Here is a 23,931-nt window from a genome sequence, read left to right on the forward strand (position 1 = left end):
TTTTCATTGACATAAGTTCTGAAAGAATATATTATAGCTCAGAGTATTTTAATGACCAATGTCTTCAATAAATATGCCTTTGGTGAAGAATGTAATATAACTCAGAGTATTTTAATGACCAATGTCCTCAATAAATATGCCTTTGGTGAAGTTGTCATTATTCCTTTGGTATTCGTAGAGCTTTCAACCTCTGACATACTTATGGGAAAAAACTGGACTGTGTCATTCAATTCCATATGTATTAGAAAAAATGGATAGTGGACCACTCATTTAATGAATCTTGGCAGGCAGTCTGATATGTATCACTTTTTTTTTTTTCATATACGTGCTGCCAAAATGAGCATGATATGTCTCACAATGTAAGCTACAAAGATGTTGCAATTCCCCAGGATAAGCCATGTCAGGAAATGGTCTTGGTCATCTTTGAAAGACTCACCAGGGAGTTATCAGCTAGGAGATGTCTTTCCTTTTTATACAAGTGGTAATAATAGAATTCCTGCTGCTTGCCACAGGATATATATCTTCATTAGATAGCACTGAATACATGTTGTACTTCAGACACCTCAATGCTTTCGTAAGGATTAAAGTGCTAATTCCAAAGTTTCATTCTAGTTCTATCAAATTATAAATTATTTTTTCTCAGTTCATTTTTATCCCAACTCTAAGGTCATAAAAATAAAATAAAAATTGAGTGACATAAACGGTGGCTCACGCCTGTAATCCCAGCACTTTGGGAGGCCAAGGCGGGCAGATCACGAAGTCAGGAGATAAAGACCATCCTGGTCAACATGGTGGAACCCTGTCTCTACTAAAAATACAAAAATTAGATGAGCTTGGCAGTGCATGCCTGTAGTCCCAGCTGCTCGGCAGGCTGAGGCAAGATAATTGCTTGAACCCGGGAGGCGAAGGTTGCAGTGAGCCGAGATTGTGCCACTGCACTCCAACCTGGGTGACAGAGCGGGACTCCATCTCAAAAAAAAAAAAAAAAAAAAGAAAAAAAATTGTTTGAAAGTGACAAAAGTCACTTTAAAGATATTGGTTAAGGCAAAAGTCATAATTTCTGCATCAATATGTTTATTAGAGTATTTTTGTCATAACATAGCTGGTTTTGATTGATGGATAATACAATCATGTCACACAACTTGACTGTGCGTCACTAGTAATGGCTACTAATAGGCATCATTTCTAAAGGTGAATTATATTCTCTATAACAATAGCTGTTTATTAGGTACCTATTTAAGCTACACTGCCTCTTGTGTTCTCTAGTCTTAGAAATACTAAAATAAGGTTGGGCATAGTTGCTCATGCCTGTAATACTAGCACTTTGGGAGGCTGAGGTGAGTGGATTGCAAGGTCAGGAGTTCAAGACCAGCCTGGCCAACATGGTGAAACCCCATCTCTAACTAAAAATGCAAAAATTAGTCAGATGTGGTGATGCGTGCCTATAATCCCAACTACTTGGGGGGCTGAGGCAGGAGAATCACTTGAACCCAGGAGGCGGAGGTTGCAGTGAACCGAGGTCACGCCATTGCACTCCATCCTGGGCGACAGAGTGAGACCCCATCTCAAAAAAAGAAAAGAAAAGTAAAGAAAAGAAAACAAATACTAGAATGAAAATCATTTGTCAGAAAACCCTGTTTGGTATAAAGTGTGTTGGAGATCTCAAAATAGCATTGCATGAAGTAGAACAAAAAGATAAGATACTCTCAACAGCCAAATATCATTATATAAAGAATATTAAATAACAAATCACTGCCTTTATTGTTGAAAAATGTAAATAATTCATTAGAAATAACTATACTAATTAGAAATTCAGTTTGAGGTTTACAAGTAGACATTGCCATTCTCCTCTCTGTACTCATATAGCTGGCATAAACTCATGCAAAAGGAATGATGTGAAAACTTCATGGTTAATGCCTCAATAGAGACAAATTAGGACATTTAGCCACCAAAAGAAATTGTTTCCTTTGAATTATCTGGTTTGACTCTAATTTTTAGCTGTCTCCTTTCATCTGGTCTTTACACAAGCCTTTTCTTCAGGCTAAAGATAATGAGCTCTGACTGTGTTTTTCGATATCTTTGCATAAAAAATGAAACAAGTGCTGAAAGACAGTTTCTCATGTTTCCAGTGTTTAGTGTTATGTATCTGATATTTAGTTTTGCAAATGAAAGTGTATTCACGTGGGTACATTTATAAATTTTAGCTAGTCAAACAATTGTAAAATACTACAACTGCATAGTATTAATTACTCATGCTAATGTTAAGTAATAACAGGATAGATTCTGTAGCCATTTTCTGTCACAGGAAGTTTTGCAGATGCTATTCAAGAAGAAATCTGGAGATCAGATGTTGGAAAGGAGGGTCAAACATTGTGGGAGTGTTTCTGATTATGAAATCCATAGCATGGAGGGGGTAAACAGGTAGACTATGGGCAGAGTTCGAAATTCTTTACATTGGCTTCTTCCCTTCTGGAATTCCCACTGTGAAAAGAATATGTGTCCTCAGGACCCATAGTGGGGTCCCCCAGGTACTGATGTCTTGGAAGCCTTGTGATGAGATGTCTGAACATCTTGGTGCAATGCACAGATTCTAGGAGGTGAAATGCAGTTAGAAATGTGCAGTTTTTATATCTGGCAAAAAAAAATTAAGTGGTGTGAAAATCACATCTCTAGAGCAATACAAGGTTTTGGGTTTTGATACATAAGAAAGGAAAATGGAATGAATTCCCTTTACAATATGTCTTTTTAAAGTTTTATTTACTTCTCCTAGTGTCCTTTGCTTCAAATAATGAATGCTGTGAACAGGCAGTGAATTAGATGCTTTTAAGAAGAAACACATAGTGCACAAGAGCACAATCAAAGCTGTGATAGGTAAGTTCAGATCTGTCTAGTGCTCTTGGTTTATTGGTCCTTCAGGGACTGCCTGGAAAGTACCAGAGGAAAGATAGTTTTAGGCTATAGGCAGTTGAAGTGCTATAGTGAGATCACTTATTAATCTTTAAACAGTACTGTCTGCTACTATGTGTGTGTTTTAGAGTCCAATTTATCTTACTTTCTTCTGCTGGTATAGGATATAAGGTCACATTCATAAATACAATCAAACGGCACCATAACAAAAGGTGAAGAAAAGCCACTAGAAGTACTAAATCTTTGGCCAGTTGCATAGCTGTAAATTAAACTGAAGTCCATTATTAAGCTAATAAACTCTGTGTGTGTGTGTGTGTGTGTGTGGCAGTCTGTGTGCTTGTGTGGTGTTGTGCTATCCTGCATGACAGCAAACCCTTCCTTGTATGATTTGAAAACAATATATGCAAAAGTCATTAGTCTGACTATGGGCAAGAGCAAATTTTCTTTGCTTTAATTTTTTTCTGGTTCATTAAAATGTCATCGTGAAGAAATATAGGTTTCTAGCTGGGTTTTACCATCTATGTGATTATGCTATGTTATCTCAAGTTTTTTCATATTCTGAAGGAAAGAATAAAGCAATTGGAACTCAAAATTACATGCATAGACTACTTGGGCAAGTATTTGAGGTATACATATAGAATTTGTGTATGTGTGTACTTGTGCATATTTATGAGTAATTGTGCATCTAGTGTGAGGAGACATGATGGAATGCTGTTCTAATTTTTCTGTATATTTGTTTTCTTTCCAGTAACATGGAACTTCTAGAAAGGAGTGTGAGAGAAGAGCGCTCAGATTTAAAAGAAGTGCTTAGCAGATGTGTCTGTATATGGCAAGTGAAGAACTTACCAAAGGGGTATAAAAGCAAAATGCTACTAACCTTATTGGATGTGAATAATTCGGTTATTAAGGCATTCCCCACACAGTGAAGAATGTAGTACCTATATTTAATGACATCATCATTTATTTGTGATCATTTATTGAGAGATCTGTTGGGTGGTAAGTTTAGCAATATACATGGTGTGAGAGGTCATGAGATGCAAAGTTCAAGGAAAGCAAATTACATACAGATTACTAAACATTTCTATTCACATTTAGAGATGATGCCATCAGCTATATCTATGGAAAACAAATGCTTACATACTGAAGTGTAATAAATGAGGGAGAAATGTGAAGAAGTATCAGCATTCATACCCAAGCCATTAATTACACTATACTACAGGAAATCACATGAAATGAAGTGAAGGTACCAATACATGACATTAGTAACATTTTTAATTCCTTGGGAAGTTAGTACCATTCACTACAGCCTTTAAGTGGAAATCATAGCTGATTTTAGAAACTATATTGCTAAATTTTTCCAGCATGAGAACATGGGACATAAGCATGCATTTCTTTTCTCAGTATTTTGAAATGCCACACAATTCCAACTTTACAATGATACATATCTTTAAAGAGAAAAGTAGAAATTTGGTAGTTTCATGGTAAACTACTGCTGTCTATTTTATGCTCCTACTGTGCATATTTCATCTCCATATAGTACAGAGCAAAATTTTCAGTTATTTGGCCACCAAATCACACTGTGGCTCTAGGTACACTGTGAAATAATAGACTCAGTATTTCCAGCAGCAGAGACCTGAACGAAAGTCATAAACAGAACCATGCCCTTTAGATTGAAATCATCAGTCTTGTGAATGTATAGGTTGCTATCTGTAACTGACTAGCTTTTAATAATATTTAACTGTCATGAAAAGCTAATACAGTTTATGTTAACAATGTTATATGAATAACTGTTTCAGCTAATGATCCATTCATTTTTCCCATTAGTGCAAGTTTGTGTGGATGGTCTGATTTTATTTAATCCTCTTTAATGGAACTCAGCTTATGGTTGCAACAAACCTTTTAAAAACAAGTGTCTGATTACTTATCTCCTGAGTTTTGGCAGTGTTACCAATCACGTATAAACCATTTTAACTCTAATATCCTTTACCAATTAAAGAAAATGATAGCATCTATCAATTATAAATTGTGCATTGTATTTCTACAATGGCATGTTTAAAAACACACATATATTGCTATATTTGTTCATAATTCATAGATTATACTCCTAACTTTGTACATACTGAACATGTACTGTTTATTTCACAACCAAGTTTTTTAGCTGAAAGTCCATTTTTAGCTGCTGAGAGATAGAATGCCATATGTTGCTTTCTGCAGTATAACAATGTGATGCACCTTTGTAATGATGTCTGGACTTCTTCCAAAAAGGAAAGTGATATAATCCTTCTGGTGAACTGTGAAATCCTACATTTGCACAGTGTCTTACCCAGCAGGAAATGAGCATTCCTCATGGACGGATTTCGTTAGAGGTCTGAGGGAAAGGGATATGTTGGGAGATTCAGTGCCAACTTTAGCAGCAGGTTAATTGCTAGCTCTAAAATATTTCTGCAGTATTTTTTTGTTTTGTTTTGTTTTCTTTTCTTTTTTTGACTGGGGGAAAAATTTTCTAGCCACATACCCCAAAGCGATTCATACTTTACATTCCGTTGTTCTCAGTATTGACATGCTTTTGTCGGCTTCTGTAAAGATTCCTTGAAGATTTAGTGGTGGCGTTGGCAGCATCTGTTAAATTCTACAAATCAGTAGTGCAAGTGACTTACTTGTGATCACCATGGTTTTCATCACTTATCCTGTAATGATGGGAAAATTTGTGAACATAACAAACATTAGCTCTTTTAAAAAATACATAAGTAATATGTCTTATATCTTCACATTTGGAAGACTGTTTTTGTGGGATAGTAATTTTTAAAATATTTTCTGTAAAAAAATGGGAATAGGGTTGTGAATTATATCACCGTGCTTATCTAGATATTGCATATGTAGTAGAAATAATAAGGCATTGGTCTGGGATTTAAATGAACCAATAACTAATGATGTAAAACAAAAAGAAGCCACACACCTTTCATAGTGCAGTAGGCAGACTATTGATGGTATCACAGTACACCTTGCAAAGATGATGTTCCAGGGAATTTTTACCAGTATCCCTGGACACCAGTGTTTTCAGAAAAATGATGATAACTCTCCTTGGATATGTTTTCTTTCAAACCTTGATCACAGTGTTGAGCAGCAACTAATAAATGTGGGTCTAAAGCTTCTCATGGTTTTTTAAGGACTATAGTCTATGGTGATGAAAGATTACTAATCCCTCTGTGAATTATATATGTTGAGTAGTGAATATATTTCTTTATTATTTTCCCTTCTGTTTTTTTAAATACCATTCACTTTTATATCATGTTATATTTGTGTAGAACTTCATTGCTGACAAGGTTGTTAACAAATGTTATTTTATTTTACCCTTTAAAAACCCTCAGGTAACACTATGATTCCATATTTATTAAAGAAATTATGTTTTCCAGTTTTATACAACTTTCCTAAATCTATGTAATATATCATATTAGAAAGAGCTACTGTTTCTTCCATGCTCACTTTTGTTTTCATATATTATTAAACTCTTATAACATTATAAGGCTATTATTTTTAGCAGAAGGAGCATGTGAATTACAGAGAGGTTAAAGAACTTGAAATAGTCTCTTAACTGAGCTGTCTTTCATTAATTCTTCTTTCCTCCAGTCTTGCTCAATAAAGAGTTGTTGAGTCACTTTTCTATACTGCCACTAGAATGGCATAATATACTTTCAGTGAACATTTACTGCTTGTTGATGCTTCCTGAAAATAGTACAAATTTCCTACCCTGGTGTTTAAGACCCGAGATAAAGTTATCCTAAATTACAATTAAAAGCTTATGCCAGATTTTCCAATACTCCAATATATCTAATTTGAACTCTCCACCATATATCTTCAAATTTTCCAACATGAATTTTTACTTATGCCAGTAACTTTATCTAAAAAAATCTTTCTCAAATCTGCCTGTCAGCATTTGAACTTATTTCTAATATATGGTTCCTGAAAGAGTTTTTAATCCATCAAGCAAATATGATAATTTCCTTGAATGAATTCCCATAGTTATTTGTACTTTCTCAACCATGCTTTGCAGCTTTCACCTCATCTTTTAATTTTTTTCTTCTCTTTTTTTGACATATAAAATGCTATACATGATTAATGCATACAACTTGATGATTTAGAGATAAGTATCCAACCACGAAACCATCATCATCACAATCTATGCCATAAACCTATCCATCACCTCCAAAAGTTTCTTCCCATTCTCTTATTATTATCATTTTGCAATAAAAACACTTAATATAAGATCTACCGACTTAGCAAAACTTTAAGTATACACTATTATATTGTTAACTATAGTTAGTGTATGTGTGTGTATATATGTATTTTATATGTATACACTATATCTATGTAGTATAGTAGACCTCTAGAACTTATTTATCCTGTTTAACTGAAACTTTTTACCCTTGACTAAAATCTCTTTATTTTTTTCTCCCCCAAGCCTCTGGAAACCACCATTCCAGTTTTAGTTTTTGTCATCAAGAAATTTCAAATACCCAAAGCCTTATAGTATCTTGTTAGGAAATGCAGGCATTTTTACATTCTGGTCCATAATGTTAGTATTTATATATTATCTAGTATGTGGATCGAACATATATAGTCACATCAAGTATAATACTATATTAACAATTGACAAATTTATATTTTTATTAAAGTCAGACAATACTGTATTTTTGTGAAAGTATAGTTTCTAATTTAATGTCATCCTCCTCCACAGTAAAAATGTAACAAGAACACAAATACAACAGAATTGAAGTGGAATTATCACTTTGCTTTTCGTTTAAAAGAATGTGATATCCTCCCATGTTGATCTTACATCTACTTTGTTTTGTCGTTTTTGTATTTTGCCAGTTTGAATTTATCCTTATAAAATATGACCCCAGTGATTTTTTTAAAAACAGTAAAATAGCTTAGAACAGAGGGTAAAGTGGAAAGCAGTTTTACTTGATAACTACCCTCCCCACAACATATACACACACACACACTCCAAGACTAACATAGTGAACTGGTTCAAATTTGTACATCATTGTCTTGTTCAGGGTCAGGTTCCAGCCCCAGCTGAGAGCGGAGGAGACTGGGTAAACGTGGGGCAGGGAGCTGGAAGAACATGCAAGAAACAGCAGGTAAATGAAACATGGCTCTATTTAGCAGCTCCTTCACAGTGTCAGTGTTACATTTATACACCACACAAACAATAGTGGCTGAGAGCCAGGTGGTAAGCTTACCTATGTTATGGCTTCCTGGCTGTGATTGCATAAGACACGTAACTGTGCGCGTGCGCCACAATCTTGCTGAGTCATTCAGGCTGTTTGCCTCGGCCTATGCCTACTGTCCTGTGCCTGCTTAGATGCAGCACAGCCATGTTCTTTACAATCATTTTGTTTGCTTCTTGAGTTAGCTATCCTATCCTGTGTGAATGGAATTTATGACAGTCTGAAAAGTATATCTTGGTAGAGTTTAGGATTCCATTTACTTTATGGGTACTATTGGGAAGCAGTAAACACATCAATATAACTTTCAAAGTTATGTGGATTACTTCCCTCTAGAGCCTAGGTAAGTTTTCATCCCAGCTTGTGATACAGTATTGATATTCTGGGTGTGAAATAGCTATAAGTCTTAAAATTAAAGATAAAAAGACTGTCATAATTAAAAATGGCTGAATATCTGTATCATATGTTGGAATTTAATGTGATTGGATTTGAAACACTACACCTTTCTGAAGGCATCTTTAGCTAAACATAGGCTCTGTATTAGATGTCCATGTGGAAAGCAATGTGGAATAAAGTCCACTTCATGGAACTCTTCAGAAAGTTACCTATTTATTTAGGACAACTCTCTCTAGATTGGTGCTCAAAGGGGAATGTAGCGATTTTGGAAGTCCTGTAGCTGCTGCTTTGCAGATTCAATTTATACCTTAAACTACATCTTCTAAATTTATCACTTTAAAAATTTTATTTAAATGTCTTCTCACAAATTCTATTTGTAATTTATTTTTTGTTGTATGAAGTAGTCTTGTTACTTTTAATAACATACCATGCTTTAATTACAGATATCAATATGTGATGATAATGCCTAAGTCTTCATCCTACTAGGGAAAAAGGAGGCTTCTGAAATGGCACTTGATCAAATTAAAGGTATTCCCTTGAATTTAATTCTTAGGACTCAATATTCATATATTATAACTATTATAATGAAAGCAGATGACATTTGCTGAAACAACATAGTAATTAGAGCTGATAGTACAAATTTAAACTGACCCATATGATAGAGATGCTACTTCTCCTTGTAGTTTGCTTTAATAAACCTTTCTGTTGACAGTGCATTGAAAAGCTCAACTCAGCCATGTGGTACTGTCCGCAGTGAGGAGGGGCTTTTCTCTCTAGCACTGCTAACAGCCCCGGAAGACAACCACAGCAGTTACCTGGAGTGAAAATCAGATTGTAAAATAAAATGAAGTGCACTTGTCATTAATACTTATTAAATGAAAAGATTTACAACAAAAGATAGAGTTGTTCCTCAGTATCCCTGGGAGATTGGTCCTTGGACATCTCTAGATCAGTGTAAGGCAGGGATTTTTCCACAGTCCTTACAGAAAAACCAAGTAGTATGGTTAATATGTCCTTAATAATATTCCTATAATAACTACAACAAAAATAACTTTTCTACCATGGTCTTTCATGGTAGGCTTTAAACTCATGGGTGATGCCAAAGAGCATTTTTAGCAAAAATTTATTTTTTAAAGGAGACACAATACATTGGGTTCCTAAGCAAATAGTTTTGGCTTTACACAAAATAAAATTTAGATAAGAAAATTTATATTTATTTCTGCAGGATAGCTTTCATAAATAGTATTTTTTTCATAGTCGGATATTGATAAAGGTTGGGGAGAAATGTTGGTTCATTCTGCATAATTTTCAAGTACTGATATTATTTGTTGCTGCTTAAATACAGTTACACATGCTTTGGCAATAATCTTGACAAAGGTTATAGACTCGTTAGGAAAATTATGGAACTTAATCAGCACATGTATCTGAATAGAAGGACAAGGAATGATTTTAGTGCAACTCTAAAATCTTTTGCGTAAAATTCGTCTGGTTCTATTTGAATACATGAAAAAGTGGACAATCTGTTCCAGAATATTTTGCCAGTGATTTCAGATATAACTCTTGTATCTGGAAATGATTTTGTCCCATTTGGCTCCACTAATTGCCCATCATGTTTATAGAAATGTTTTCTTGGTTCTATTTTTAATAAATGCAGAGGGACTTTATGAAAGCACATAACAAAATGTTTATTCTAGATTAATGAACACTTTATTCAGCTTTATTGAGGTATAACTGGCAAATTGTATTTAAGGAGTACAATGTGATGTTTAGCATATGTATACATTGTGAATGATTTCCACTATCAAGCTAATTAACATATCCATTATCACATAGTTACCTTTTATGTAGTGAAAACATTGAAGATCTACTCACTTAACGTATTTCAATTATATAATACAGTATTATTAACTGTAATTACCATGCTGTACATTAGATATGTAGAAAATACTGATCCTGCATAACTGAAACCTTATACACTTTGACCAACATCTCTCTGTTTCCTTTCTTTCAAAACCTTGGCAATCACCATTCTACTCTCTGCTTCTAGGAGATTGACTTTTTTAGATTCCACTTATAAGTGAGAGCATGGTGTATTTGTCTTTCTGTGCCTGGCGTATTTCACTTAGAATAAGTGATCATGTCAGATATAGATGTTTATTGCTTTAACTTTCTTCTTAGAACTGCTTTTTCTGTATTTCAAAAGCTTTGGTATGTTGTGTTTCTATTTTCTTTTGTCTCAAGATTTTTTTTTTTTTTTTTTTTTTTAGCATTCAAAATCTTTTTAATAAGAGGGTAGGATCCAAGGTTAGTTTTTGTAGCCTCGGCTGGCCCGTCGGCCTCTGGCACGCTCGAACTTCCGGCCCTTGGAGCGGACGTAGGGTTTGGTGTGGCTGTGCGGGGTTCCTGGGGCCTTGCCGAAATGCCGGTACACCTCTCGGCCCTTGCGAGGACCGGAGAGCAGGACAGTGCCGCAGCCCTTGGGGGAGTCCAGGGCCAGCTGGTCGAAAGTGAGGATCTTGCCCCCGCCCTGAGGATGCGGCTGCGGGCCCGGCTGGTTACGCGCAGTGCACATACCTTCAGTTTGGGCACCTCCTGAACCCGCACGTCGTCCGTTATGGTCCCCACAACCACGGCCGTTTTGTTTTCCCGGCCAGGAAGCTTCATCTTCCGGATCATCCGAGAAAGGGACAGAGGAGGCCGGTTGGTGCGACTCATAAACAACCTCTTCAGCACAACCTGGTTGAATGTGGAATTGGTTCTTCTGGCCAGAAACCTATACAACTTGACCAACAGCCTCAGGTAGATATCCTGGCTCTTGGGCTCCTTGCGCCGAACCTTTCGGTCCTTGTTGTGGCGGATGTCAACTCCCATGATGGCGCCTCCTGCTCGGCCAGGTCCGGAAAGAGCGTCTGAAGATATTTTTTTAAATTTCCCTTTTGATTTCTTCTTTAATGCATCAGTTATTCAGAAGTATGTTGTTTAATTTTCATGTATTGATAACTTTGCCAATTTTCCTCCTGCCATAGATTTCTAATTTTATCAAATTGTGGTTAGAAAAGATACTTGATATGATTTTAATCCTCTTAAATTTATTTTGTGGTCTGACTATCTATTCTGGAGAACATTCCATGTGTACTCGAATGTGTATTTGTTGCTTTTGGGGGAAGCATTTTGTGTATGACTGTTAGCTCCATTTGGTCTATAGCATTGCTTGATTTCACTGTTTTCTTGCTGAATTTCTGTCTGGATGATTTCTTTATTGTTACTAAAGGGGTACTGAAAGTTTCATATTATTATTTTATTACTGTCTATTTCTCCCTTCAGTTCTGTTAATACTTGCCTTACATATATTGGTGCTCCAACAGTGGTTGTACACATATTTACAACTGTTACATCCTCTTGATGAAATGACCCCCTTATGATTACGTAATGACCTTCTTTGTCTCATGAGAGTTTTGACTTAAAGTTTACTTTGGCTTATATAAGTATAGACCCCGCCTGATCTCTTTTGGTTACCATGTAGATGGAATACTTTTTTTATTCCTTCACTTTCAGTCCATGTGTGTTTTTCAAACTAATGTGAGTTTCTTACGGGCAGCATATGCTGGGTCTTGTTTTGTATCAATTCAGATATTATTTCTTTCCAATAGAGGATTTAATCCATTTGTATTTAAAGTAATTATGGAGATGTAAAGACTTACTGCGGCCATTTTGCTAATTGTTTTCTTACTGTTTTGAAGTTTCTTCTTTTTTTTTGTTCCTCTCTTGCTGTATTCCTTTGTAATTTGATGATTTTTTAAAATAGAGGTATGCTTTGATTCTTTATCTCTTTTGTGTATCTACTACAAGTTTTATCCTTTGTGATTATTATGAGGTTTATATGAAGTATCTTATAGTTATAACATTTATTTTAAGCTGATAATAACTTAATGTTGATTGTGTACAAAACACTACAGTTTAACTTATTCCACACACATTTTGTTATTGATGTCACAATCTACATCTTTTTACATTGTGCATCTATTAACAAATTATCATAGATATAGTTGTTTTTAATACTTTGGTCTTTTTACTGTTATGCTAGAGTTAAAATTGACTTATGCACCACTATTACAGTGTTAGTGTGTTCTGAATTTGAGTATATTCTTTTCTTTACAGTGACTTTTATACTTTCATATGTTTTCCTATGTTTAGTTAACATCCCTTCATTTCAACTTGAATAACTTCCTTTAGCATTTTCTGTAGCATAAGACTAGTGGTGATGAATTCCTAAGCTTTTGTTTGGGAATATCTGAATCTCTACTTCATTTCTGAAAAACAGTTTTGGCATGTATTGTATTCTTTGTTGGCAGCATTTTTTGCTTTCAGCACTTTGGCTATATTGTACTAATATGTCTTAGCCTACCAGGTTTTGACTGATAAATCCATCTATTGTCCTATGAGGGGTTCCCTTGTAAGTGATAATTCACTTTTCTTTTGCTGCTTTCAAAATTCCTTATATTTTTTCTTTTGAGAATTTAATTATTATATTTTGGAAAAGATCTCTTTGTGTTAGATCTATTTGAATCTATTTGGAAAACCTGAATATTCATTTTCCTTTCCAGATTTGGAAAGTTTTCTGTCATTGTTTCTTTAAATAAGTTTTCTGCTTTTGTCTCTTTCTGCTCCTTCTTAAACTTTCATAATGCATATAATGCTTCTCTTGATGGTGTTTCCTAAGTCCTATAGGGTTTCTTCACTCTTTTCCTTGTGTTTTCTATTCGATCCTCTGACTGTATAATTTTAAATATCTTGTGTTCAAGCTCACTGAGTCTTTTTTCTGCTTGATTAAGTCTACTGTTGAATCACTCTATTGAATTTTTTAGTTGGTCTTTGTATTCTTCAACTCCACAATTTTCATTTAATTCTTTCTTATGGTATCTATCTCATTGGTAAGCTGCACATTTTGTTTATGTGAACATAAACAAATTTTGATTTTATTGTCTGTCTTCTCATATTGGTCATTATCTTCTTTAAGATAATCATTTGAAATTTTTTGGCAGGCAGTTCATAGATCTCCATTTCTGTAGGGCTGGTTACTAGTGCTTTATTTCATTTATTTAGTGGTGTCGTGTTTCCATGATTGCTCATGTCCTTTCCCTTGTGGCCTTGTGTTGCACATTTGCCTAAGTAGACACGTCTTCCATTATTTACAGAATGGCCTTGGCAGGGAAAACCCTCATTAGTCAGCCCTTCTAGAGGAACCAGGGCAGGCTTATTGATGCAGGATGCCTAGTGCCTGGGTCAGTGAGTGGGTATGCCTAGTGCTTGTATTTGAAAGGATGATCCTGGTACCTGCGTTCATTGGAACGATACTGGAGCTTGGATCCATGTTGGTGGGCCTGGCACCTGGTTACATAGATGCAAGCCTGAAGCTTCAGTCCATGGGTATCGGCCTGGATCCCGGGTTCTTGGGAGCCAGCCTGTAGACTAGGTCCATGAATATGAACCTGGTATCTGGTGCTGTAAGGGCTGGCCTGGAGTTTGATATGGCCTGGAATGGGCCCAAAGCTTAGGTCTGAAGGGGCAAGCTGAATTCTGGTGTCCTAAAGATGGTCTGGCACTGGGTCAGGCTTAGAGCCTGGGACTGCAAAAACTGGGCTGGCATTGGCATCAGCCTGAGGCATGGGTCCTCAGGGGTAGGCTGGAACCTGGTCCTACAGGCGCCAGCCTGGAGCCTTGGGCCATGGAGCACTTAATTGGGACTGAAGCCTAGAGCTGTGGGGGTTGAACTGGTGGCTGCAGCATGGGAATCAGTTGGCTCCAGAATTCACTGGGATGGGCCTGGTACTTGGGCAAAGTCAGGCACTCACTTTACTCTCCTTCCCCCACAAAAAGGGCATTTATTTCTAAGTAGCATGGGCTTGGCGGTGGGGTGATGCCAACAATGTGAAACTATCCTTCCTACCTTCTTCAATGCATCTTTTCTTATTTCTGTGTTCCACTTGGATGCTATAATATCTCACTTGTATTCTTTAACTCTCATGAACTTATTTTTGCTTGCAGCAGTTCAAATTTGCTTCTGTGAGTGAATGAGTGCTGGAAACTCCTATTTCACCATCTTTCTAACACTCTCCTCCACTCTACTGAATAAACACACACACAAACATATATATAAATTTATGAAAATTTTTTAAAAATAATGATCAAATTTTAGAGCATTTGACCGTAAGTCAGATTTAATTGTCAAGGCAATCCTAGTGTCTCAAACTTTATATCATGTGTAAATTTAAAAACATTTAGATTGCCATTCTCAATTTCTGAATAGATGTGTAGTTTATAGTTTCAAATCATTAAGGTAAAAAACTTCATAAATGAAGACAGACCCATTTCTGTTTTAGAGTACTCTAAATAAAGTGTTCTAGCTGTCTGTAATATTTCTGTTCACCCTGTTATCTATAAGGTATGAATATGCAAGTTCTATCTGAGTATCAGTAATTGGGAGTGAAGATTAAGTTTGACCCAGAAAAGTTTCAACTCAAAGGAAACAAAATTACCAGTAAAAGCTAAAACAAATGTTTCACTTTATTCATAACCATTTTTTTGACACGTTGATTAAACAGGGCCAGGATTAGGGTGAGACAAACTTTGAGTTTGAGGCACAAAATTTAAGGGTGTACTCAGTCTCAGCTGCTAACAAGTAAGACAAGGAGTATTCTATGCAGTAGATATCCAGGATTTTTGCCTCAGGTATAGGCAATCAGTATTTCAGTGAAGGAGCCGGACACTCCATAGGTGAGCTTAGAGGACACAGCACAGTGATGTATTTTAGTGCTATTTTCACAGATGGTGGAGTTGGCTTCCATGCTGATTTTTTAAATGGTGCAGTTAGCTGACGTGAGCACCTAGGAATGTATAGAAAAGTCATTCCTTGTACAACTTTGAAGTATTTGTTTTTTGGTGATTTTACATTCTTCAAAGTTGCTTATACAAAATATAAACATTTTCATAGTATGCATGTATATAGATATCTCAAAAATTTAATTATACAACAGGACAATTTGGATATTTTAATATATATTTTAAACAAACTGAGAGCAAGAGGGAAATCATGGTATTCTGTCCTTCCAGAGAAAGAGGAGCCAGGCACCTAAGTCCAGTATTTCCCTGATATTCACTATGAAGAGCCATGCTTTTACATAAACATACACGACTTGCTCTTTTCACTTTAGATTCTACATTTTGTGAGCTGATGCCCATATGATTATACTTTCTTCAAGGTATCACCTAATAATTCAGATAATTGAAGGTTAATAATTAATGATACCTTCCTCTTCATTTACTTCTAAATCAATTAAAAAAAAAAAACTAAAAAAAGAGCTTTATGGAAAAATACACAGCAAAATGGTTTGGAGACTAACATTCCAGCTCCAAACTAAAGGGAGCTTTCATAATACTTTTCCTATCTAAAATCTAAGGAGTCCAGAACTGTACAGCTAACAGCCAGGAGGCAAATGTGAAGGATCTCACCCCTGCCTCAAATACCTTGAAGTAATAGGGTGAGTAATGGGTCTGGATTCCCAAAAACAGAGGTGGAAAAGAGAACATGATTCGTCTGCTGGCCACTAACTGAAAGCAAGGAGGGACAGAGAGAGAAAGTGAGAAACCTGGGGCACACCGGACCAGCTATCCTCATGTTATGTTTACCTATAAATCCTAATCTATAGGGAACAGTAATTGAGAGTGAAGAACAGAGGAAAAAACCTTTCTTCTAATCCTCCTCTGAGAAGAGAGTAGTAACACCAAATGTTTATATGTTGTTCAAAGCAGTAACATGTGGGGAGGGAAAGTAGAGGTTCCTCTGTGCTGAGTCCTACATATTAGGGTAGCATTTTTAAATGTATTATCTCTTTTTATCCTAGCAAGAACCCTCCGATTCAGGAAATCTATATTCCCGTTATACAGATTCAGAGCTTGAGGCTTAGAGAGATATAGTAACTTGGTTCATGTCACAAGGTAAGTGTAGAGCAGAGCTTGAACTCAAACGTGTGCTTTGAAATACTACATGACATTTTATCATATACACTTATATGGCTCAGTTGGAATATTTTTTTATGACACTTCTTTTATTCCTCTGATCAGATATAAATATTGTTCTACTCTCAGCATCTCCATATTTACTTAGTAGTATGTAGATTTCAAGCCACTCTAGAATTTTGATTATTTAGGTGCATTTGTTTTCTCCTTTACTTGATTTTATGCTAGGTGGGAGAGAGGCTTATGTCTAAATCCTGTTGATATACAACATAGGACCTCACAAAGATTATTCAGTGACTTAAATTTTGCTTCTGAAAATGTAATAATTCCACTAGTTCTGAGTTTAAAAAAAATGATGAAAATTTACTTGTAACTGTAGAGCAAATTTCTGTTTCCTTTAAGATAAAATTGACATTTTGATGTTTTGGGCGTCACGTTCAGTTGTATGCAGAATTAATCTCCCAATATCAAGGTGTTTAATTCAAATTATTTTCTTTAGAAAAAAGGCCATTTGGCAAGAAATGTTCTTTTGAACCCTATAGCTCTTGAATTGGTGCCATCCTGTTAAAATTCCTAACACTGTTTTGTACCATTTGAATTGGGATGTAAAAGGAAAGCTATTATTAACCTACAACTCTTTTCCTCAGCTGGAATTCTGCCTAAGGTCTGACAGGCTTTATTTTAAGTCCAACTTCTTACTTGAGGAGTTTACATGCAAGCCCTGAGATTTTGAAAGCTAAACATCATGGTGTTTGCATGCAATCCTGAGTCTTTTCTACATCTGTTATCTGCTTGAAAATTCTGACCTGAAGGCACAAAGCATTTAAATTACAGACCATATGGAACATCTGGAAATTTCTCATTTCCATTTGGTGGGCCATAACTAAAACCCATCTCTTCCTAGTTCATTACTTCACTCACTAATGATTAGTGCTACATCAGGTCTGTTTCGATTCCCCTTTCTGGTCCGATAGTTCTCTATGTCTTTTATTTCCTGCTGTCTTGAACTCTGCTTTACTTGCTCCCCTCCATCTCATTTACTATAATGATAAGCCTCCCTCCACAAATTACTTTGGTTCAATTAAGTATCCAGGAAGGCCAGACATTAACAACACTTTATCCCTCAAGTTAGATGACCACTTGTTGTGAGCACACCTTGTTCTAAAGAGCGCTTGTGATATTTTCATTCATAAGCCTCATGTTTACATAAGGGACTATGAAAAATTCTCTCTCTCTCTCTCTCTCTATATATATATATACTATATATATATATACTATATATATATATATAACTTTCTAATTTTATTCAGATTCAACTCTTGTACCCTTGACATTGAGCTTTTTTTTTTTTTTTTTTTTTGGTCATGTATTTGAAGATGACAGAAGGGATAAGTTACCTCTATGGCATTTTTATACTTTAATATTACTTAGTTTTAGTAAGCAGTTGAGGGAAAAAGTTACTGCATATGCAGCAAGCAGCTTCTTTAGGGTCCTCTTCTTATTCTGTGCTTCTTCTCTAGATCCTCCTCACCTAAGATTGTCACTTCCAGCCAAGCTTGCATTAAGTCAGCTTGCTCTTCCTTCCAATTAAATATGTTATGTTAACATTTCGGAATGCAATAATGGCTTTGGAGATGAAGCCAGTCCTAGCAACAGTGTAGGAAGCTTGAAGAAAGCAATGAGAGTTTTATAAATTTGAAAATGAGACTTTTCCTTGCTCTTTCCACTTAGGTAAGATGTGTTAAATTCGGTATGGGTGGCACACGTAGATACCCTGTAAAATTTTGTATTGACTTTTAAAAAAGCAATAGAAAATGCCCTTGATGTTTTTGGGGCTTGAGTGCATGCTAATGATGCATATTATTTTTTCTGTGCTGTGAACCAACTGAGAAGTAGACATAGGGAACAGGAATAAAAATGTAGGTTCCACGGCCGGGTGCGGTGGCTCTGGCTTGTAATCCCAGAACTTTGGGAGGCCGAGGCGGGCGGATCACCTGAGGTCGGCAGTCCGATTCCAGCCTGACCAACATGGAGAAACCTCATCTCTACTAAAAATGCAAAATTAGCTGGGCATGATGGCACATGCCTGTAATCCCAGCTACTCGGGAGGCTGGGGCAGGAGAATCGCTTGAACCCGGGAGGCAGAGGTTGCGGTGAGCCGAGATCGTGCCATTGCACTCCAGCCTGGGCAACAAGAGTGAAACTCTGTCTCAAAAAAAAAAAAAAGAAAGAAAGAAAGAAAAAAAAATTATATATACATAAAATTCTCCATATATAATTTTATATATATATATATGCTTCAAAACTACTAACCCTAATTTCTAGAACACAACTTGGAACAGAGCTCCTTATTTTTTTTGCTCATGAACTTTGGGATCCACATTTGGCGAGAGCTTGATGAGAGGTATGAAGGACTAGGACCTCCCTTACCAGCCACTGGGACGGAGCAGAGAGCTCAGCGAAGAACATGTGTGAACAACTCAGTACCTTAGGTCTTGTTCAGTCGGAAAACACTGACCAATAGATGGCAGCCTTTCTCCATCCCACCAGTCAGAAAAACCCACCTGTCCCCTCATACAGGAGGCACTGGAGAAACAGGCAGGAGCCTCTTCAGTGTTTTAGGGAAGGTTAATGGCTCTAAAATGAGTTGATGAGAAAATGGGGGGAGAACGTGCATGGTTATCCTTGCTAAAGACATCTCTGGTAAGAAGAAAACAAAAGTGCTTTCATCTTTACTATTTTGTATACAAGCTAAGTTTTTAAGCTTGAAATGCAATTTTATGACTGAGATACTTTTATATTTTGAAGTGTTACGAACCTATAACTTTCGCTGGTTTGCCAAGTAACCATATAAGTAAGGTCTTTAGGAGAAAGTGTTTAACAGCAAAGTAGTTACCTGTCTTGGAGCCAGAGCAGGGAGGTGATAAGATTATTAGCATGAGGAGTTTTGGGCAAGAAGCATGAGTAGGAAAGAAAAATAAAAGTTAGGGGGAAAAAAGAAATTACTACCGTAAGAAAAAAGAAGAATCAAGAAAAAAAGACCAAAAAGTACAACTTTTTTGAAAAATAGACGATGTTTAGAGTAGTTTTATGTTTACAGCCACATTGAGAGGAAGTTAGAAATTTCCAATGAATCCTATGTTTCTACACATGCTTGGATTTCTGCTATCAACATCCCACTTCAGAGTGGAACATTTGTTAGAATCAACAACCTACATTGAAACATCATTATTATCCAAAGTACACAGTTTACTTAAGGTTCACTTTTGGGGTTGTATATTCTATAAGTTTTAGCAACTGCATTATGACATGTATTTACCGGTAAAGTCATACAAAATAGATTCATCACCTTAAAAATCCTCCGTGCTCTGCTAATTCTTCCCTCTCTCCCCTTATCCTCTGGAAACCACAAATCCTTTTACTATCTCCATAATTTTGTCTTTTCTAGACTGTCATATAGTTTAAATCATGTAGTATGTAACCTTTTTAAATTGACTTCTATAATCTATCATTTAGTAATGTGCATTTAAGTTTCTCCCATGACTTTCCATGATTTGATAGCTTATTTCTTTTTAGCATTGAATAGTACCCCATTGTCTGGATGTGCCGCAGTTTATTTATCCATTCAGCTACTGAAAGATATCTTGGTGCTTCCATGCTTTGGTAATTATAAATAAAGCTGATATTTATGTGCAGGTTTTTGTAAGGACATAAAATTTCAAGTCCTTTGGGTAAATACCAAAGAGTGCAACAGCTGGATCAGTTTTGGAAGAAATTGCCAAATTATCATCCCAGTTTGCTATACCTTTTTTAATGCTTAACAGCAATGAATGAGATTTTCTATTGCTCCATATCCTCATTCTTCTATCGATCCATTTCCAATTGTGTACCTAAGAATGTGGAATTGTATACCAAATATCCTCATTCCAGAGCCCTTTGCTGTTAATTAAGGCCAAAAAGGAAACATTTCTACTCCTAGAATAGTAAAAAATGCTAAGATTTTTTGCAGGTTAAGCATCCATATGAGCATTTGTGAAATAATCATGCCTTTTCTGCTATAATACTTCTCAAGTAGAGGGTATGATTTCTTTGAAAAGTTGACCCTAGTTTGAAGTCCTGGTTCCAATTTTAACCTAATTTAACAATATGTAGTACTGTCTTAATTTAATAACATACGGCATTGTGAAAGCTATTCCCCTTTCTGTGCCGTAATTTCTTCACATTTATGAGCTAGAGTTGACTAGACAATTTCAAAGATTTCAATATCTCTTTATTCTTAAATTCTCTGACTGTAAAGGGAGAGAAAAGACTCAATCCTGTGTATATAATGAGCAATCCTAATTTTGAGAACACTTTGTTTTTAACTTTAGAAGATCAATTCATTATTTATTATAATGTAACTACTTAACTGGTTTCTTGAGTGTCACATTATCAGGGAAGAAAAATTAATTAATTAATATTCATCCCAAAGTAGGGAATGTTTTTAAGACTATTGAGAAGTCCGGATTTAAAACATGTATACATGATCTGTTCTGGAAAACAAGATATTTTTTATTAATTTAGGCTAACGTCAGTCATTGCTGCATCTGATACTATTGCTTATCAATACATCATTGAAAAGTTTGGAAATTTAGATAAAAACCTTCACTGGATATAGTTTATGTTTTCTGTACTAAACACAAGGGGTAGTAGAAGAAAGTAGGTCAGTAAAAATACAAGTAATATGCTTCCTGACCAGAATCAGTTTTTATTCTAATAAATGAGACAAATATAAGCCAAAAATACATGTGAATGACTATGAGAACTATGTGATATACATTGATTAAAACAAATTTTGAAAATACCTGATTTCAAGTTTCCAAAGTGGAACACTAGAGATCCAGTGTGATATGATCACCCTTGCTTAGCAGTTAAGGGCATGCTTTTGAATAAGATGAGCTTGAGTGCTGTAGTACAATTGATACACTGTTTTACCTTAGGCAAGTCCCTTTATTGCTGTAATCCTCACTTTTCTCACTTAGAAAGTGGGAATGATAATTTTATTTGTCTCAAAAGACTAATGTGATAAATGAGATAATATTTTTGTAGTGTTTAGCATCATGCCAGCACATATGTGGTTAAAATAGGTTAACGATCATTTGTAAGTAATTACATGTTTCTATGTTAATGAATCTCACTGTAGTGAATGATGAATGCCAGAGAATACTCCTGGCTCTAGGAAAGCAGGTGGACTATTGGAGATTTTTTTTCTCCTTTCTCTTTAATTCTTTGATTTATATAACCATGAAGTATTAAAAGAGTAATGTTAGTCAGTATAGAAGACTGAAAAGTTCAATATTATTGTGTTAAAATGGCTTTGTGCAGTCTAAGATCTAATTTTGTTGAAGAAATGAATTCATTTACTACAAAACACTATCTCTTTTACTGCAAATGATTTGTGTGCAAATTGCTTTGCTAGGAGATTCTAGAATTGTACACCAATGCCTTTCTCCCTACCTTTCAATTAAGCTTTTATATATAGATCAGAACTCAATCACTTGGTCATGAGTAGAGCATGGTAATACCTGATTCTGGTGTGGACATTTAAAAACATTTATCAACCATCTATACAAGAGATATTTCCTCCCAACTTTTGGTTTGCTTACTATTTTAAATAATTAGTTTGCTTTTTTTGCTATAGAGTATTAAAGCAAGGTAAAAAGTAATTATCTATCAAATTTACCTGTAATGCTTTAGCTTTTCTTATTGATCCAATTAAGTACTTACTCTAAGCACGAGCCAAGTTCCACAGCATATGGCAACAATTGTAATTTACCCTAGCCATTTGTTGCAACTTAATATGTGTCTATTGATTTTGGTTCTTAACTGTTGTAAACACTAACAGTTTTCATCATTTAGAAGTTACAGCACCCTAGTCTGATAGTTAAATCTGAGGGAGGGATGCTTCGTTTGGATGAGAAGCTTTTTATGCCAACATAAAAAGCATCATGACTTACTTTTACTTAAGGCTATTGGAGTTACAATAGATTAGGGAAACAGCATGAGATTATAAAGCACATCATGTATGCATGTATTCCTCATTTATACTCATTCAGGAATGGAAAGTATTATCTGTCATTACAAGCTATTTTAAGACTTTGAGTGTGTTATTAGTTTCAAATTTTCCATGATTACAACTTAGATATACAACAGAGAGAATATAATGATACAACTAAATGCACACTCTCTTTTCTAATATCTGTCACTTAGTGAAAAGCAAAAGCTTTTAAAGCATTGCACTTAGCCTGAAGTGTAATGAAATGAAGTGCTTGCTCTTGAACAGAAAGAATAATCAAAATCTAGTTAGGCAATTAACATCTTTGGTTTTTGTTCCACTCCATACTTCATCATCAGGACACCCATATATTTATCTCTGAGTGGACACATATGAGAAGTTGAGTCTAGGAAGCTGAAAAATTGCTGGAACTTTTTCACATATCCTAAAGGTAGAAGACAATGGACACAATTTTACTGTTTATATACCATCGTTTATCTTCTTTAACATTCACCCTTCCTTAGAAGACTGAGAATAACACCTTGGAGGGTTTGGTGTTTCATTCACATAGAAATGCTAAGTGGCTCTAGTTCCTAATGACATCTCCGTATACCATGGTTCTTAGGAGAACAAGCTCTTTGCACAAATCTAGAAGGAGGAATAGTGAGTAGAAATGTGGCATTGTCTGGTTTGCATGTTAATGTGGAAGACTGCTTTGGAGACATGAATATATATATATGCTTCTCAGGCTAAATTTGTCTCTGTCAAATAATTGTATAAGTCACAATTTTTGTATATGATAAAATATTTTACTAAAAAAAGCAAGAGCTAACCTGATTAACCAAATTTAAATAAGTTACATAAAACTCAAACAAACAAAACCAAAAAACCCCACTTTTGCTTGTTATCTAGATTTCATTACAGCTGGCTTGTGGATATTTATTTTCTTCTTTTATTTGGAACATATCCCCTTGTTTCTTCATTTTCCTTGACTCTCTGTTGGTTTCTGTGCATTATAAGAGAACCATCTTGTATTAGTCCATTTTCACACTGCTATAAAGAACTATCTGAGACTGGGTAATTTATGAAGAAAAGAGATTTAATTGATGACTCACTGTTCTGCAGGCTTAACAGCAAACATGACTGGAAGGCCTCAGGAAACTTACAATCATGGCAAAAGGCGAAAGGGAAGTAGTCACCTTGTTCACATGGCAGCAGGAGACAGAGAGTGAAGGAGCACATGCCACACACTTTTAAACCATCAAATCTCGTGAGAACTCACAATCACGAGAACAGGAAAGAGGAAATATGCCCCCATCATCTAATCACCTCCCACCAGGCCCCTCCTCC

General features: G+C 35.6%; 1 long non-coding RNA gene and 1 pseudogene across 1 annotated transcript in view; one reads left to right on the plus strand and one right to left on the minus strand.

The window, feature by feature from the left end:
- LOC105481915 (uncharacterized) overlaps positions 1-23,931 on the plus strand; it is a 428,534-nt gene that overhangs the window by 217,721 nt on the left and 186,882 nt on the right. The window contains exons 3-6 of the long non-coding RNA XR_011625914.1: positions 3,656-3,760; positions 7,965-8,478; positions 8,975-9,059; positions 16,433-16,526. This is a non-coding gene — a long non-coding RNA (uncharacterized lncRNA). The remainder of the gene's footprint in view (positions 1-3,655; positions 3,761-7,964; positions 8,479-8,974; positions 9,060-16,432; positions 16,527-23,931) is intronic.
- Positions 10,777-11,431, minus strand: LOC105481913 (large ribosomal subunit protein eL18 pseudogene; annotated as a pseudogene).

Source organism: Macaca nemestrina, chromosome 7, assembly GCF_043159975.1.
Source record: "Macaca nemestrina isolate mMacNem1 chromosome 7, mMacNem.hap1, whole genome shotgun sequence".
In the NCBI taxonomy this organism is placed as follows: domain Eukaryota; kingdom Metazoa; phylum Chordata; class Mammalia; order Primates; family Cercopithecidae; genus Macaca; species Macaca nemestrina.